The sequence below is a fragment of the Rhinopithecus roxellana genome, chromosome 14, assembly GCF_007565055.1.
Source record: "Rhinopithecus roxellana isolate Shanxi Qingling chromosome 14, ASM756505v1, whole genome shotgun sequence".
NCBI classification, from domain to species: Eukaryota; Metazoa; Chordata; class Mammalia; order Primates; family Cercopithecidae; genus Rhinopithecus; species Rhinopithecus roxellana.
In genome coordinates, this window is record NC_044562.1 from 50,090,159 (window position 1) to 50,106,768 (window position 16,610).

Sequence of the window (16,610 nt, forward strand, 5' to 3'; positions counted from 1 at the left end):
TTTATTTCTTACAATATTTTGCTAACTTATAAGCTGTCTCAAATGTATGTAAGAATGTATTCATTTATTTTTCAATAGTTAATCAATACATTATTTTTCCTCCAAGAAATATGAGATATGCCATGCTACAATTAGGAAGAATTATATAAGGCTGGAATCTGATCGTTGATTACTTAAAAACAACATATTTAAAAACTACTCAAGAATAAAGGTAGTTCTCAGAATTTGATTTGCAGCAGCCCTCTCTCAGTACAACCCTGAAACAAACCAACCATTACAACAGTCAAACTTCTCTATGCCAATGAACACTAAAGAAGGGTCACATCCTTGCTGAAACTTTTCTGGAGTAATTGCTACAAATCAAGATGACATGATAAATAAAAGGAAATTAGGCTCATGGTAAGTAAAGAGTTTCTTTCCTTTGTCACTAACATTTCCTTGATTGCAATTGTAAAAATCTCTAAGAGCTATCTGGTCTTTCCCATTGAGATGGGGTGGACATAGATGGTTTTATGCAAAAGTTCTATCAAATTAAAAAAAAAGAAAAAGTAGTCTGCGTTACGTCCACTATATAAGAAAGGGGGAAAGAAACACAAAATCTTTTCATGGTCTATAGTAAATCTGTTAGATAAACCTGACAAATCCAAAAATCCTACAAATTACAGTAGCATGTTAGATCCATCAATATGGTCAAAGTTAATGTGACATGATTATGTATACTTTATTTGGGGAATGTAAAGATAGACCAATCCTGGGTGTGTATTAATGTAATTTATCATATTAATTCAATTATGGGTTCAAGAAAAAAAAAATCTCAATATTTACCAAAAAAGAAGCCATTTTACAAATATTTATTTTTGCTCTAAAGTTCATTTATTTAGTAAGCAAGGGTTACAAAGATATTTATTTAATGTAACAATAAGTGCTTATATGAAATTAACAGAAAATATTATTTTTAAAAATGAAACATTAGGAAGACTTCTTAATATTGATTTAATGAAGACTATCAACTTCAACATTTATGTACATTTTGGGGGGAGAAAGTCCATAGTTATTATCAGATTTAGTTTATTGAACCAAAGAAAATCTGAGAACCATTGACCTATAGGCATGACACTGGGCAAAGACACCAACTACAAATTTTGAAAAGAGAAAAAAAGAAAGAGAAAGAAATATACCTATCGGAAAAGAGGAAAAGTAATTCTAAACATTTGTAGAATTACTACAATGTGATTAAATCTAGAGACTCCCCTCCTGAAGAAGATAAAAAAAATCTGCTTAAATGTTGTTTTCCTTACATTCTATAATTCTTTCTACAGTGTACCTGTCTTCATATACCAGCACTGGAAGATATTACAAAAATGGGCATTTCAAAAGAGCAAAAATATTCAATTAATAGCAACAATCTTAAAAATATGATTACATTATATTAAGATTACATACATAATCTTAAAAATATGACTACACATTATATACATAAAGAACAGAAAACATTTTATTAAGGAGCATATATGAACATGTAAATAAATAGAAGCCATATTATTGATTTAGAATATCAGATATTAAAATATGTCTGTTCAACTGATAATCATCTAAAAATTTAGCAGTCATCTAAAGTATCTAAAGAGTGAAGTTTTTTTGTTGGAAATTCAACATATGATGTAACAGTTTTATATAAAATGCAATTAGGATAAGATGTGTTTAGAAAGAACAATGGCAAAAGGATTTCTCGCAGCAGATAGCAAAATATATTAAATTACAATAATTAAAACATTGTGATACTCACGTAAGCATAGATGAACAACACATAGAGCAAATGTAGATACTATACAAACTAGCTAATAAGTTAAAATAAAATTCTATTAAATTCCTGTGTCATATCTTAAACTTAAATTTCAGCATTATAAAGGTTGAAATAAAAAATGAAAACAGTTTTTAAAAAAGACAGTAATCTTAAAGTGGGGATGTCTTTCTAATTCCTGATACCCTCGATCCCTTTCATATTGCCTATTTTGGGATTTGGTATTCTCTAATGTTTCTCTGAGCAGTCAAATAATAAACATTTCAAAGATCTCTTACATTTTGTACTTTAATTCCACTGTTTCTGCAGTCCAATTTTGCTATTTCATAGTGTTATATTTCTTTGAAAGCTAGTGATTCTTGCTGATTCACGTGAGGGCATAAATGTGGCAGTATTGGTGACTTGGACAAACTTTCTCCATGTAAATGAAACTTATTGTGCTGATTATAAGGCTCTTGCCTGTGGTAAATCCCAACTGGATTTCCTTGTCAAGTTTTTCCTATGGAAAGGGATTTGCATTTTGGATTCAAGGCCACTTGAACTATTTTAGAGATTGGAGTTACACAGAGATTAACCTTCTGTCTCTCTATCCTGCCTCCCTCTAATCCCCTCTGCAGGTCCTCAAATTTTTGAGAGTATTGTGTTTCAGATATAAAAATCTACTTTTCAATACCAGAGTAGCTGTTTCACAAACATTTGACAAATTCTTCCAGTGACTTCCCAAACCCACATTTGTTTCCATTCTCTACTCTAATCTAAATATAATCCCAAGTTTTTCATGGGAAGATTCTTTCATAGGAGTGTGGGATCTTTCTTTGGCTTCCATTTTCTTGGGAGTTTCTCATCTCTATATCTATACTGTATGATTAGTTTGATATTTCAAGACATTCTTCAGTATTCTAGTAGGCAGCTGATTTTCTTGACTTTGGAGTGTTGTAATGTTTGTTTATATTTTTATATTCTTTAAGCAATGCAAAGAAATTTTGAAAAAGAGACCTTATCACATATAGAGGAAAACCAGAAATTATTTTTAAAATATTGATATTTGACCACATACTTAAACATTTCTTCATAACAAAATTAAATGATAAATACAATGTGAAGGCCTTAACAAAATTAAAAGACAAATGACTAGTAAATAAAAATTATAGGGAAGCAATAGATTAATGATTTAATATCTTTAATATGTAAATAAAATTTAAAAACGATTATAAGAAGAAAAAACCACAATTGAAAGACAGAAAAAATATATTACAAATGATGAAATGCAATGGCCCTCAACAAATGAAAGACATTCAGCATAAGTAGTAATCAAAGCAGTGCAAATTAAGATAATGGGCATCTCTCCCCATTATCTTAATTTTCTATAGTAACTATAGAAAATGATTAGAAATTTATTTAAAATATTATAAAATATTGAGAATAGATGCATACATCAAGGGACATAAGTTTCACAAGAGCAAAAGCTCTATGTCCATTTATTAACTGAGAAAATTGTCTGATATATTAAGTTGAAAAGCTGCAGAACTACTACTAAGATCATGTTAATATAGAAATCATATACACATTCATTATTTATTTAGATATACTTATGTGACACAGATGTATGTGTGTATACACACATAGAAAATTATGTGGAAGTTTATAAATCAAAATATCAATAATGGTTACCTCTTGGAACCAGATTATATATATTATATTGTTTTTGTATTTCACTTTACCTTCAGATCACTTTCCTATACTTAAATGTTAATTTTCAAATTTTACAAGTGGAATAATGTCATATTTTGAAGCATGGTAAGTAGGAAGTCATTTCAATTACATAGAAAATTATTTCCCTTAGAGAAATAAGAATATAAATGAAGAACCTGACATTAAAAGCTATTTTTCTGTTTTGGGGCAAAGTAGACATATTTTCATCATCTTTTATTCTTATTACAAGTGTTTCTGTTTTTAGTTTGATTCTGTCAGGTAAAAGTGTCTCTGTCTGACCCCTCACAACCAGCCCTAAAAATAGGTCAGTGACTCTGAATTATAATAAAGCTACTAGTTTTTCCTTTCTTTTTTGTCACATTCTTCAGCACAATTTAACAGTCGGATATAATTTGGGCAGTGTGACATAAAACTGAGATTTGGCAAACAGGTGATGTAATTAACAGACACATTTTATTTTATTATTTTGTTATTTGGTATACTTCATTTGATTTATTCAATTAGCCTGCTTTTTTGTAATGATCCATATTAACTTTGCATTGAAGGGGCAGATTTCTTATTAATTGAAAAAACATAATTGACAAAACTACTTTTAGCTTCGCTAATACATTCTAATACCATAAAACAAATAAAAAGTGTTTTTAATCAAATTAAAAAATTAATGTATGATAATATTGACATTTTATAAAAAACTGAATTTGCGAATTATGACACTCACTTTTATAATTAGCTTTTAGCTGAATGAATCACTAGAATATTTTCTATATATGAAAGACTGTTTTTATTTAAGAGTATTTTAACCTTCTTCACCAGGCTATAAATAACTCGCAACCGCTTACAATTTTTATTGCTTTTGAGGATACAATATTGTTTTACAGGGTCCTGGTAGACAATCTCCAAAGCTAAAGCAAATATTCAATATACTATTTAAATAAATCTCAGGAATTTCTATTTTCTCACATTCTTTCTGTAATTAAATATGAACTTTGCACTCTAAATGTCCATGCTTAGATTGATTCTTCTTTCTCTCTCGCCCTCTCTCCACCTCACCACCTCTCTCTCTGTCTCTCTCATACACACACACACACACACACACACATGCATACACACAATTGGTGTGATTTGGAACATTATGGAAGACATCATGATTGAATGTAGAAGATTTAGTGTATCATGGCTGATCTTTGGAGATTTCTGTGTATAGAGATATTTGTAGTGTGCCACTCACTTGCCTATTTCCTCAGCTGCCAGAAGTGTTGACTGCTGATGGTTCAACTCTTGACTTCCCGTTACCTCATTCAAGTTTATGTTCCTCTCTTGAGCACTTTGATATCAATGATTAGTTGATGGAAAAATACAAGCCTGATTCTCATTCCTCAGTTTGGGACATCTCTGGAAGGCCATCTCAGCTTAAGAAGGCCCAATAGGATTGTAGTACCTTTGAATCAGCTGATCCCTTTGTACAACTGCATTATACTTGGCTCCTCTTGTTGTGCATTCTGCTGCTGCTCCCTTGCAGGTATTGCTGCAGATATCACACCTCAATAAACTTCCTGTAAGTACATCATAGACTCAGGGTCTGTTTTCCTGGAAAACTCCTGTTGAATAGTCTGTGATTTTTAAAAAATACTTTTTAAAGAGTACTTATAGTTTGTCTTCTATAGCATCTTTTAAAAACTCTTTTTTTACAGGGTAACATGAAAAACTACCTCAAGTTTTCTGTAGTGGAAAAAATATCTCAAGTTTCCTGTAGTGAAGGAACCATCTATTTTACATAGACAATTGAGAAAGGAAGCTGTATGGAACCTCATGAATGAGTGAATAAATTCATCATCTCTTCATCATAATGATTATCACCAAATGGATCCATTCTATTGCTGATAAAATGGAAAGAATGTTCTTTGCGCATCTATCCCTATTATTATATATACAGCCAGATGAGCTATGATTCTATTAGTTCCCAGAATCATTAGGGTCAAGTCAGGTTACCATTCAGGAAGAAAGTATAATGGAAAATCATGCTCCTACAGCAGTATTAATGATTCATTAGGTGACATTCTAACCTCTGGATGTTCATGAAATAATCTAAATCCAAAGTGCCATAGAAGCTACACCAAAGCCATAACACAATAAAACAAAAGAAATGTTATGCCAAGTTATATGAGTGGAGAATTCAGCCTAACATACTATGTATTTTTTTGCATCAGTGGTGCTAAAGATGAGTGTAATTTTTTGAAAATTCAAAATTACATGTAATAGCCCATATCTATCTGGTTGTTTTAAATTAACCTAAGAATTTTGATTTCATTTATAAGTCCAGTTTATGGCCCTAAAGCTTTGTCTACCGATTATGCTTTTTATAAGAAAATACGACATTTTGTCAAGTTCCAAGGTCTTTCTTCAAACTACAACTGTTCTACCTTTGAGCATAATACTCGGTCTTCATCCTAATATGAATAGCTATTTAGTAATAGTAATAATAATAATAATAAGCTTCTATGCAGTGTTTCCAATGTGCCAGACATTATTCTAAATTTTTTACATAATTGACTTCATACTATTACTATCCCAAATTTATTTATTTATTGTTAAATAACTTCAGTTTTTATTTTAGATTCAGAAGATATATGTGACAATGTGTTACATGAGTATATTGTGTGATGCTGCGATTTGCCATACAAATGATTCTGGCACTCAGGAAGAGCACATAGTACTGGGTAGGTACTTTTTCAGGCCTTTTCTCCTCCCTCGCTCTCCCCTCTAGTAGTCCCTGATGTCTATTATTCCCATCATTATGTCCATGCATATACAATATTTAGCTCCCACATGTGGTATTTGGTTTTCTGTTGCCAAATGAATTAGCTTAGGATAATGACCTCGAGCTGCATCCATGTTGCTGCAAAGGGCATTATTCCATTCTTGTTTATGGCTGCATAGTATTCCATGTTGTATTTCTTTATCAACTTTATTTTGTTTATCCAATGCACCATTGGTGGGCATCGAGGTTGATTCAATGTCTTCACTATCATGAATAGTGCTGTGTTGAACATATGACCACATGTATCTTTTTTTTTTTTCCAATACCTTCTTTATTATGTCTATAAAATTATATGGAGCACTGGAAATAATTATTGAATATGACACCAATGACGTGCTATTGTATTTTTTAAAATTTTGACTTCTTTTAAAGAAGGTGATAACAATCTGTGGAAAATGTTTTTACTGTATCATGCCAAAATACTGCAAGGAGTATTTCAAAATAATATAAAAGTAATTCACAGACTTAGATTAAATGAAGATCAAATGATCCAAAAATTTTTCTTCCTTAGTTTTTCACAGCAACTGCTAAAGTCCAAAAGCTGATTTTTCCAAGAAAATTATTCTAATAATTTCGAGTGTTCAATCCGTGCAATGGTCCAGTCAGGCTTTACTCCTTGTGTGAACTCCCTCTGAAACTCATAGCTTGCACTAAGAAGTTGTTTAGTTTCCACATTCTCATTCCCCAACTTAACCTGGAATATACTGGCTCCTCTTAAAGTTTCACTGGGGATGTTGGCACTGGTTAGATACCAAAAGCACATCAGGATGTTAACAAACTTCCTTCCTTTCTCATCATAGTAAATGGAGATGTCTCCTGTTGATGTAAATACAATTTCATCTATGTTAGCAGCAAGGGCATTTTTATGGTTGTCAGGTAGTGAAGTAACCTTTTCTTTCAATACATGTAGCACCTCTTTGGCCACAAGTTCTTCCAACAGATCAAATTTACACTGTGACAGCAACTTGGATACATAAGCAAAAGCCTGCTTCGCTCCCTCAGAGAACTCTGCGATGCTGAACTCTTTGTCGAAATAGGCCCAGATAAGGAAGGCCTTAATTCCAGTCCTAACCCAGTTGATAGGGGTGGAGAATCCCAGGACGATCATCTTGGTTTTCTGGTGCTGCTGGGGCTTCTCCTCCGTGCTGTAGCTGCGCTGAGGGCAGGCAGGGAAAGAAGCGGAGGCTGTGGGGAGTCCCGGGCGGCTGAGCATTGGCCGCCGGGAGCCCTGGGCAGGTAGCGCCGAGGCCGCCAAGGCCCAAGCGCTTCGGGGAAATGACGCCGCTCCCGAGCCGAGGCGACAGCGGCAGAGGTAGCAAAGTCTGGCCGACGGCAGCCTCATCTCGGCCGCAGCGGGAGTCCGGAGTCCGACCGGCCCCGCAGGGCAGCGACCGAGAGTGCCACAACTGGGGTAGCAGACGGGCGGCCAGCGCCATTTTTTTATATGACCACATGTATCTTTTTGTACAATGATTTATTTTCCTTTGGGTATATACCCAGTCATGGCATTGCTGGGTTAAATGTAATTCTGTTTTAAGTTTGAGACCTCTCCAAACTGTTTTTCACAGTGGTTGAACTAACATACTTTCCTGGCAACAATGTATAAGCATTTCTGTTTTTCCACAACCTCATCAGCATCTGTTATATTTTGACTCTTTAATAACAGCCATTTTGACTTGTATGAGATAGTATCTCATTGTGGCTCAGTTTGCATTTCTCTGATGATTAGTGATGAGATTTTTTTCAGACGTTTGCTGGCCGTTTGTATTAGTCGTTTCTCCGTAGGGACAGAGCTAATAGGATATGTGTATATGTGAAAGGGAGTTTATTAGAGAGAATTGGCTCACACAATCACAAGGTAAAGTCCTGTAACAAGCTTTCTGCAAGCTAGGGAAGAGAAAGAGGCCAGTAGTGACTCAGTCCGAATCTGAAAGTCTCAAAACTAGGGAAGCCGACAGTGTAGCCTTAGTCTATGGCCAAAGGCCCAAGAGTCTCCTGCAAACCACTTGGTGTAAGTCCAAGAGTCCAAAGGCCAGAGAACCTGGAGTCTGATGTCCAAGGGCTGGGGGAATGGAAGGAAGCATTCAACATGAGAAAGAGAAGACACCCAAGACCCATCAAGCAAAGTTATCCCATCTTCTATGGCTGCTTTGTTTTTGCTGGGTTAGAGCTGATTGGATGGTGCCCACCCACACTGAGGATAGGTTTTCCTCTGCCAGTCCACTGACTCAAATGCCAGTCTCCTCTGACAACACACACACAGACACAGCCAGAAACAATACTAGCCATCTAGGCATCCTTCAATATAATCAAATTAACACCTAATATTAACCATCACACTGCTTGAATGTTTTATTTTGAGAAGTATCTGTTCATGTCCTTTACCTGTTCTTTAATGGGGTTATTTTTTGCTTGTTAATGTATGTAAGCTTCTTATAGATTCTGCATATTAGACCTTTGTCAGATGCATAATTTTTCAATTATCTCTCTTTGCTGATAATATGATTCTATACCTATAAAACCCTAAAGAGTCTTCTTCTAGAAATGATAAACAACTTCAGTAAACTTTAGGATATAAAATCAATGTACAAAAATCGGTAGCATTTCTATACACCAATAACATTATAGTTGAAAACCAAATCAAGAACACAATTCCATTTACCATAGACACACACATACACTGAGACACAGACGATACCTAGAAATACAGCTAGCCAACGAGGTGAAATATTTCTACAAGGAGAACTACAAAACACTGCTGAAAGAAATCAGAGACAAGACAAATAAATGGAAAAGTACCCCATGCTTATGGATTGGAAGAATCAATATGGTTAAAATGGCCATACTGCCCAAATCTATTTAAAGATTCAACACTATTTCTATCAAACTACCAACATCATTTTTTCATAGAATTAGAAAACCTTATTCTAAAATTTATATGGAACCAAGAAAGAGCCCAAATAGACAAAGCAATTCTAAACAAAAAGAACAAAGCTGGATCCCTCATATCACGACTTCGAACTATGCTATAAGGCTACATACAGTAACCAAAGATCATGGTACTGGTACAGAAACAAGTACATAGAAAATGGAAGAGAATAGATGATCCAGAAATAAAGTTGAACATCTACAACCATAGGACCTTTTATAGTGTCAGCAAAAATAAACAATGGGGAAATCAATCCCTATTCAATAAATGGTGTTGGCCTAACTGGCTAGCCATATGAAGAAGAATGAAATTGAACCCTTACCTTTCACCATATACAAAAATTAACTTCAGATGAATTAAAGATTTAAATGTAAGACCTCAAACTCTAAAAATCCTAGAAGAAAACCTAGGAAATACCATTATTGACGTTGGCCATGACTAATAATTTGTGGCTAAATCCTCAAAAGCAATTGCAACAAAAACAAAAACTGACAAGTGGAACCTAATTTAACTAAAGTTTTTCTGCACAGTAACTTTACATAAATGGAAACTAAGCCTAAGAGTGTTTAGCTGTGTTGCTGAAGTCACACAGCTAGTAACTGTCAGAGCTAGGATTTTATACCAGACAATCTAGCTCTTGGCTTTTTATTATTGGAAACAATTTGTGTGCCCTATAATGAATTAAGCATTGAAGAAGAATATAAAAGAGAAAACTTGGGGGCTCAAAATATTCTAGGCTAAGAGCTAAACAAACCAACAATTACATAGTTCATCCTGCAGGTAAACATAAGATACAGAGACATCTTTGGGACTGAGAAAGTTTCTGAAAGAAGATGAATTTTGATCTTAAAATTAGAAGAGGATAAGGAATGAGGAGTGAAGTGGGAAAGGTATACCATGTAGACAGATATGTTGTTCAAGATTATAGATGTATGCCAGCATATGGCATTTTGGGAAATACAAAAAATTTAGAATGGCTGGAATAAAGGGGCTTGCTGTGTTGCAGTAAGGGAGGTCAGAATGGGAGACAGGAACAATCATTTTATAAAGCGCCTTTCATGCCTTGTAATAAGCTGTGGCCTGATCCACCCTCAAGAAAGGTAAATATCTATTTATCTAGTGAGTTTATATCTACTGACCCAACCACAAATGGTGTCATGAGTTTCCATGATTGTGGCACTGAGCTGGGATACCTTAAATGACTTTGTGACTAACGATTGTCTGGTTAATGAAAACAGTGAAGATATAATTCCTATTTCAGGGGAGTCCAGACATGCCTCATGGTATTTAGTGGGCTAAGTATTGTGGAATACATGAAACTTGTCTCATGAATGAAAATGGTAAAATCACTGAGTGAACCAAAGGGAATCCTCAAGTGGATAAGAAATAAAAGAGAAAAGGCAATAGTGGTGGAAAATCTCTATGATTTTTGAAAGCCCTAGTTGTGAAGTTGTAAAGTTCCTAAGCCTGCAGCATAGTTGGAAATTCTACATTAAGAATTCGGGCACTGGGTCCAGATGCTACAGTAGTTAAAGTAGATATTTAAAGATTTACAAGTTATGACGATGCATCACTCCTCTTTCTCCCTGGAGTTGGGAAAAAAAAGTGCTGTAGAGCTTTCAAAAATTAGTTTAACGTAGAATGCTCATTAGAAAACTGAGAAGGGTTTGGAGAGCAAAAAGGGAACAATGAAGTAACTCGGAGAATATTATCCATAGCAAACAGTTAATATCTCTCAGGCTAGGTGAACTAAGTTTGAAGTTGTGATCACAGTTCAGAATCTTGGATTTGGAGCTGGCAATCGTGGCAGGACCATAAACCACCAAAGGAGCATTGGGATGAAGCTTGGACATCACATGCAAGTGTCACATAGTGGATGCTGGACCACTGAAATTGCCACCTGGTTGATCTGAGGACTGCCTTGGGGGTGGGGGTAGGTTGCTGAGCCTTCTGAAAGAATGCTCAGAACTAATACTAGGATTGAGACTGAGGAAGACTCTTGATGTTGCATTTGCTAGAACTGCTGAAAAATGTTGAAATCAGCTGCTGCCCATCACTGGAAGATACCCAAATAAAAGACAATGACCCATCTGGGATGGACACAGAAGCCATAAACATAAGGCAGATTATATCTTCTCCCTTTATTCTGACTTTTAGTCTAATACTCGTGCTTCAGTGGCAGAATCTAACTAGAAGTCAACAGGAAAGAAGTCTAGAAAGTATAGCTCAATGTCTGTGACCCCTAACACATATAAAAGGATAACATACAGGAGGCTAGTAGTGGAGGCTGAGACCAAACGAGAAAATTATCAGTATGGTAAAGAGTGAAGTCTGCGAACCAGGAGACTGAGTATTCACCTTAGTCTGTGGGACTTCCATTCTACAGTGGACACATAAGACCCCATACCCAGAGACAGTATTCACAAAGTAAAAAGAAGGAGAGTCCTTCCACCACTTTAACTCTTCTAAAATTACCAGGTGAGGTTTTTTGTGTTGTTTTTACCCAAGAAAGGTAAGTGCCATTTATATGGTGAGTATGTATCTGCGTCTTATTTCTACTGACCCACTCACAAATGGTGTCATGGGTTCTCATGATTGTGGCACTGAGCTGGGAAAGCTTAAATGACTTTGCAACTAACGATTGTCTGGTTAATGAAAAGAGCATGGATAAAATTCTTATTTCAGGGAAGGCCAGACATGCCTCATGGTACTTGGTGGCTTAAGAGTTGTGGAATACATGAAACTTGTGTCATGAATAGAAATAGCAAAATAACTAAGTGAATCAAAAGAAATCTTCAAGTGGATAAGAAACAAAAGAGAAAAATCAGTAGTGGTGGAATCCCATCACACTGCTATTGAACATTTTAGAAGCAGTAGACTGAAAGAAAAATAAATATAATACTAATGTTATCAGAAAAGGCAAGAAGCAAGCTGATGGTACTGTACTTTTTTTTTTTTGGAATGAAATAGGGGATATTGCTTGTTTTCTTTTGTCTTCACAATATTGCCAAGCTATTTCTTTCTTTCTTTGTTCCTATGTTTGTCTGTTTAGCTGCTATTCTTCCACTAAGTCCTCCCTTCATTCCAGTAAGGTAGAGAAGTTGAGAGGAGGGATAGTGGAATGCAGTCACTGTTAAAATTTGAAGAGGCCTTTTGTGTACCAATAACTTCATTTTACTTTAAAGGAATAAATTCTTACTAGCTATATAGACACAGACACACACATACACACACACAGAGAGAGACATATACACATGTACACATGTTATTAATACATAAACCAGGTTATATATATTTTGTGTCTTGTACAATCTTTATTCTAATTCTTTTACTTAGTTCATCTCCTTTTCTATTCTGTCTGCCCACCATCACTACTACCTTCCAGTTATTTCTCCATGCTTATGTAATTATATGTGAATATATATTAAAAAGTCATTTTAAAATGTATGATTATATTATACATACTTTTTGTATCTTTTTCCTCAAATAAGAGTATTTTACCAAAATACTCCATTTTTAAAGGTTGAATAATACTTCATTGCACATATACATACCATTTTTTTTTTTTTTTTTTTTTTTTTTTTTTTTTTTTTTTGTTGAGATGGAGTCTCGCTCTGTCACCCAGGCTGGAGTGCTGTGGCCGGATCTCAGCTCACTGCAAGCTCCACCTCCCGGGTTCACGCCATTCTCCTGTCTCAGCCTCCCGAGTAGCTGGGACTACAGGCGCCGCCACGTCGCCCGGCTAGTTTTTTGTAGTTTTTAGTAGAGACGGGGTTTCACCGTGTTAGCCAGGATGGTCTCGATCTCCTGACCTCGTGATCCGCCCGTCTCGGCCTCCCAAAGTGCTGGGATTACAGGCTTGAGCCACCGCGCCCGGCCACATACCATTTTATTTATTCATTTATCAATTGACAGACATTTAGACTTTTTCCATATCTTGACTATTGTGAATAATGGCACAGTAAACATTGGAGTGCTAATACTTTTTCATAATACTAATTTTAATTCTTTTGACTATACACCCAGAAGTAGAATTTCTGATTCTTATGGGAGTGCTATTTTTATTTTTTTGATGACTTTCCATACTCTTTTCTGTGGCAGCTGCACAATTTTGCATTCTTACCAACAGTGTTCAAGTGTTCCAGTGTATCTATACCCTGGCCAATGCTTATTATTTCCTGTTCTTTTGATTGTGGCCATTAAATTTGTATGAGGTAATATTTCATTTTGGTTTTAATTGGCATTTCCCTTATGATTAATGACATCGAACATCTCTTTATATACCCAATGACTATTTGTATATCTCCTTTAGAAAAGTGTCTGTTCAAGTCTTAGCCCATTTTAAAAGTTGGGTTATGAATGTCTTGCAATGGAGTTATATGAGTTCCTTATATATTATATATTTTGGAAATTGTCCCCTTATCTGATACATGAATTCCACATATTTTCGCTCATTCAGTAGGTTCTCTGTCACCTATTGTTTCCTTTGCTGTACAATATTTTTTTTTTTTGAAACAGAGTCTTCACTCTGTCCCCCAGGCTGGAGTGCAGTGGCACAATCTCGGCTCACTGAAAGCTCTGCCTCCTGGATTCATGCCATTCTCCTGCCTCAGCCTCCCAAGTAGCTGGGACTACAGGCCTCCACCACCATACCTGGCTAATTTTTTGTATTTTCTAAGTAGAGATGGGTTTACACCGTGTTAGCCAGGATGGTCTCAATCTCCTGACCTCGTGATCCACCTGCCTTGGCCTCCCAAAGTGCTGGGATTACAGGCTTCAGCCACCACACCTGGCTGCTGTACAAATTTTTTTAAAAAGTGCAGAAAACAATTTCCTTTTTTAAGGAAAGCTTTTAAAAGAACATGACAATCTAAACAAAATTTCCCTGTTAATGTCAAGAATATTTGTTTTTGCCATTATAAGCAATGCTACTACAAACATACTTACACATGTAGATTTACTACAATTGCTTTGAATTCTAAGAGAAAGGTTTCCAGAAGTGATATTACTGCATTAAAATATATTGGTATTTTTAATTTTAATAGCTATCTCCAGATTGGTCTCCAAAAAGCTGTTAACAATTCACATTCACTTTCAATATACGAACACGTTTTTATGTTAACCCCTCCCAGCAATAGACTCTAGACATTAACAACTTCTTATGCAATCTACATTATGATTATCTCTCAAATCAGTCATGTGCTTATTAAATAATTGTAATATATTTTCTATACAAATACACAATCAAATATGCATATGTTATTTTTATAAAATTAAAGTATCCTCTGATTCTAGATTTATTTTTATACACAAGCCTTAAATCTATGTAAAATTATTATGTATAAAACAGAAGAATGGAGCCAATTTTTATCTTTTCCCATTGGTTAGCCAGACATTATCATTGGTTTAATAATGTCATTTCACACTGAATTGACTATCAGTCTCTTCCTACATTAAATTCTTACATATGCTGGAACATATTTTATAAATGCTTTCCTCTGTTTTGAATGATTTAACTGCAGAGCAGTAACTGATATTGAATAGGATACATACCCCTCCACAACTACATATATACAAACACAAATCCAAAAAGACCTTTTGCATGTGTGAATGTCTGTATATGTGTGCATGTGTAATTTTCTTGATTTTTCTTAAATACATATTCTTTTTTTTTTATTTTTTTATTTTTTTTTATTATTATACTTTAAGTTCTAGGGTACATGTACATAACGTGCAGGTTTGTTACATATGTATACTTGTGCCATGTTGGTGTGCTGCACCCATCAACTCGTCAGCATCCATCAATTCGTCATTTATATCAGGTAAAACTCCCAGTGCAATCCCTCCCCCCTCCCCCCTCCCCCTCCCCATGATAGGCACCAGTGTGTGATGTTCCCCTTCCCGAGTCCAAGTGATCTCATTGTTCAGTTCCCACCTATGAGTGAGAACATGCGGTGTTTGGTTTTCTGTTCTTGTGATAGTTTGCTAAGAATGATGGTTTCCAGCTACATCCATGTCCCTACAAAGGACACAAACTCATCCTTTTCTATGGCTGCATAATATTCCATGGTGTATATGTGCCACATTTTCTTAATCCAGTCTGTCACTGATAGACATTTGGGTTGATTCCAAGTCTTTGCTATTGTGAATAGTGCCGCAATAAACATACGTGTGCATGTGTCTTTATAACAGCATGATTTATAATCCTTTGGGTATATACCCAGTAGTGGGATGGCTGGGTCATATGGTACATCTAGATCTAGATCCTTGAGGAATCCCCATACTGTTTTCCATAATGGTTGAACTAGTTTACAATCCCACCAACAGTGTAAAAGTGTTCCTATTTCTCCACATCCTCTCCAACACCTGTTGTTTCCTGACTTTTTAATGATTGCCATTCTAACTGGTGTGAGATGGTATCTCATTGTGGTTTTGATTTGCATTTCTCTGATGGCCAGTGATGATGAGCATTTTTTCATGTGTCTGTTGGCTGTATGAATGTCTTCTTTTGAGAAATGTCTGTTCATATCCTTTGACCACTTTTTGATGGGGTTGTTTTTTTTCTTGTAAATTGGTTTGAGTTCTTTGTAGATTCTGGATATTAGCCCTTTGTCAGATGAGTAGATTGCAAAAATTTTCTCCCATTCTGTAGGTTGCCTGTTCACTCTGATGGTAGTTTCTTTTGCTGTGCAGAAGCTCTTTAGTTTAATGAGATCACATTTGTCAATTTTGGCTTTTGCTGCCATTGCTTTTGGTGTTTTAGACATGAAGTCCTTGCCCATGCCTATGTCCTGAATGGTACTACCTAGGTTTTCTTCTAGGGTTTTTATGGTATTAGGTCTAACATTTAAGTCTCTAATCCATCTTGAATTAATTTTCGTATAAGGAATAAGGAAAGGATCCAGTTTAGGCTTTCTACTTATGGCTAGCCAATTTTCCCAGCACCATTTATTAAATAGGGAATCCTTTCCCCATTTCTTGTTTCTCTCAGGTTTGTCAAAGATCAGATGGCTGTAGATGTGTAGTATTATTTCTGAGGACTCTGTTCTGTTCCATTGGTCTATATCTCTGTTTTGGTACCAGTACCATGCTGTTTTGGTTACTGTGGCCTTGTAGTATAGTTTGAAGTCAGGTAGCGTGATGCCTCCAGCTTTGTTCTTTTGACTTAGAATTGTCTTGGTATTGCGGGCTCTTTTTTGGTTCCATATGAACTTTAAAGCCATTTTTTCCAGTTCTGTGAAGAAACTCATTGGTAGCTTGATGGGGATGGCATTGAATCTATAAATAACCTTGGGCAGTATGGCCATTTTCACGATATTGATTCTTCCTATCCATGAGCATGGTATGTT

At 35.4% G+C, this 16,610-nt stretch overlaps 1 pseudogene; it reads right to left on the reverse strand.

Annotated features, from left to right (window-relative positions):
* Positions 1–6,783: 6,783 nt before the first annotated feature.
* LOC115893276 lies at positions 6,784–7,768 on the reverse strand (annotated as a pseudogene).
* Positions 7,769–16,610: the final 8,842 nt, after the last annotated feature.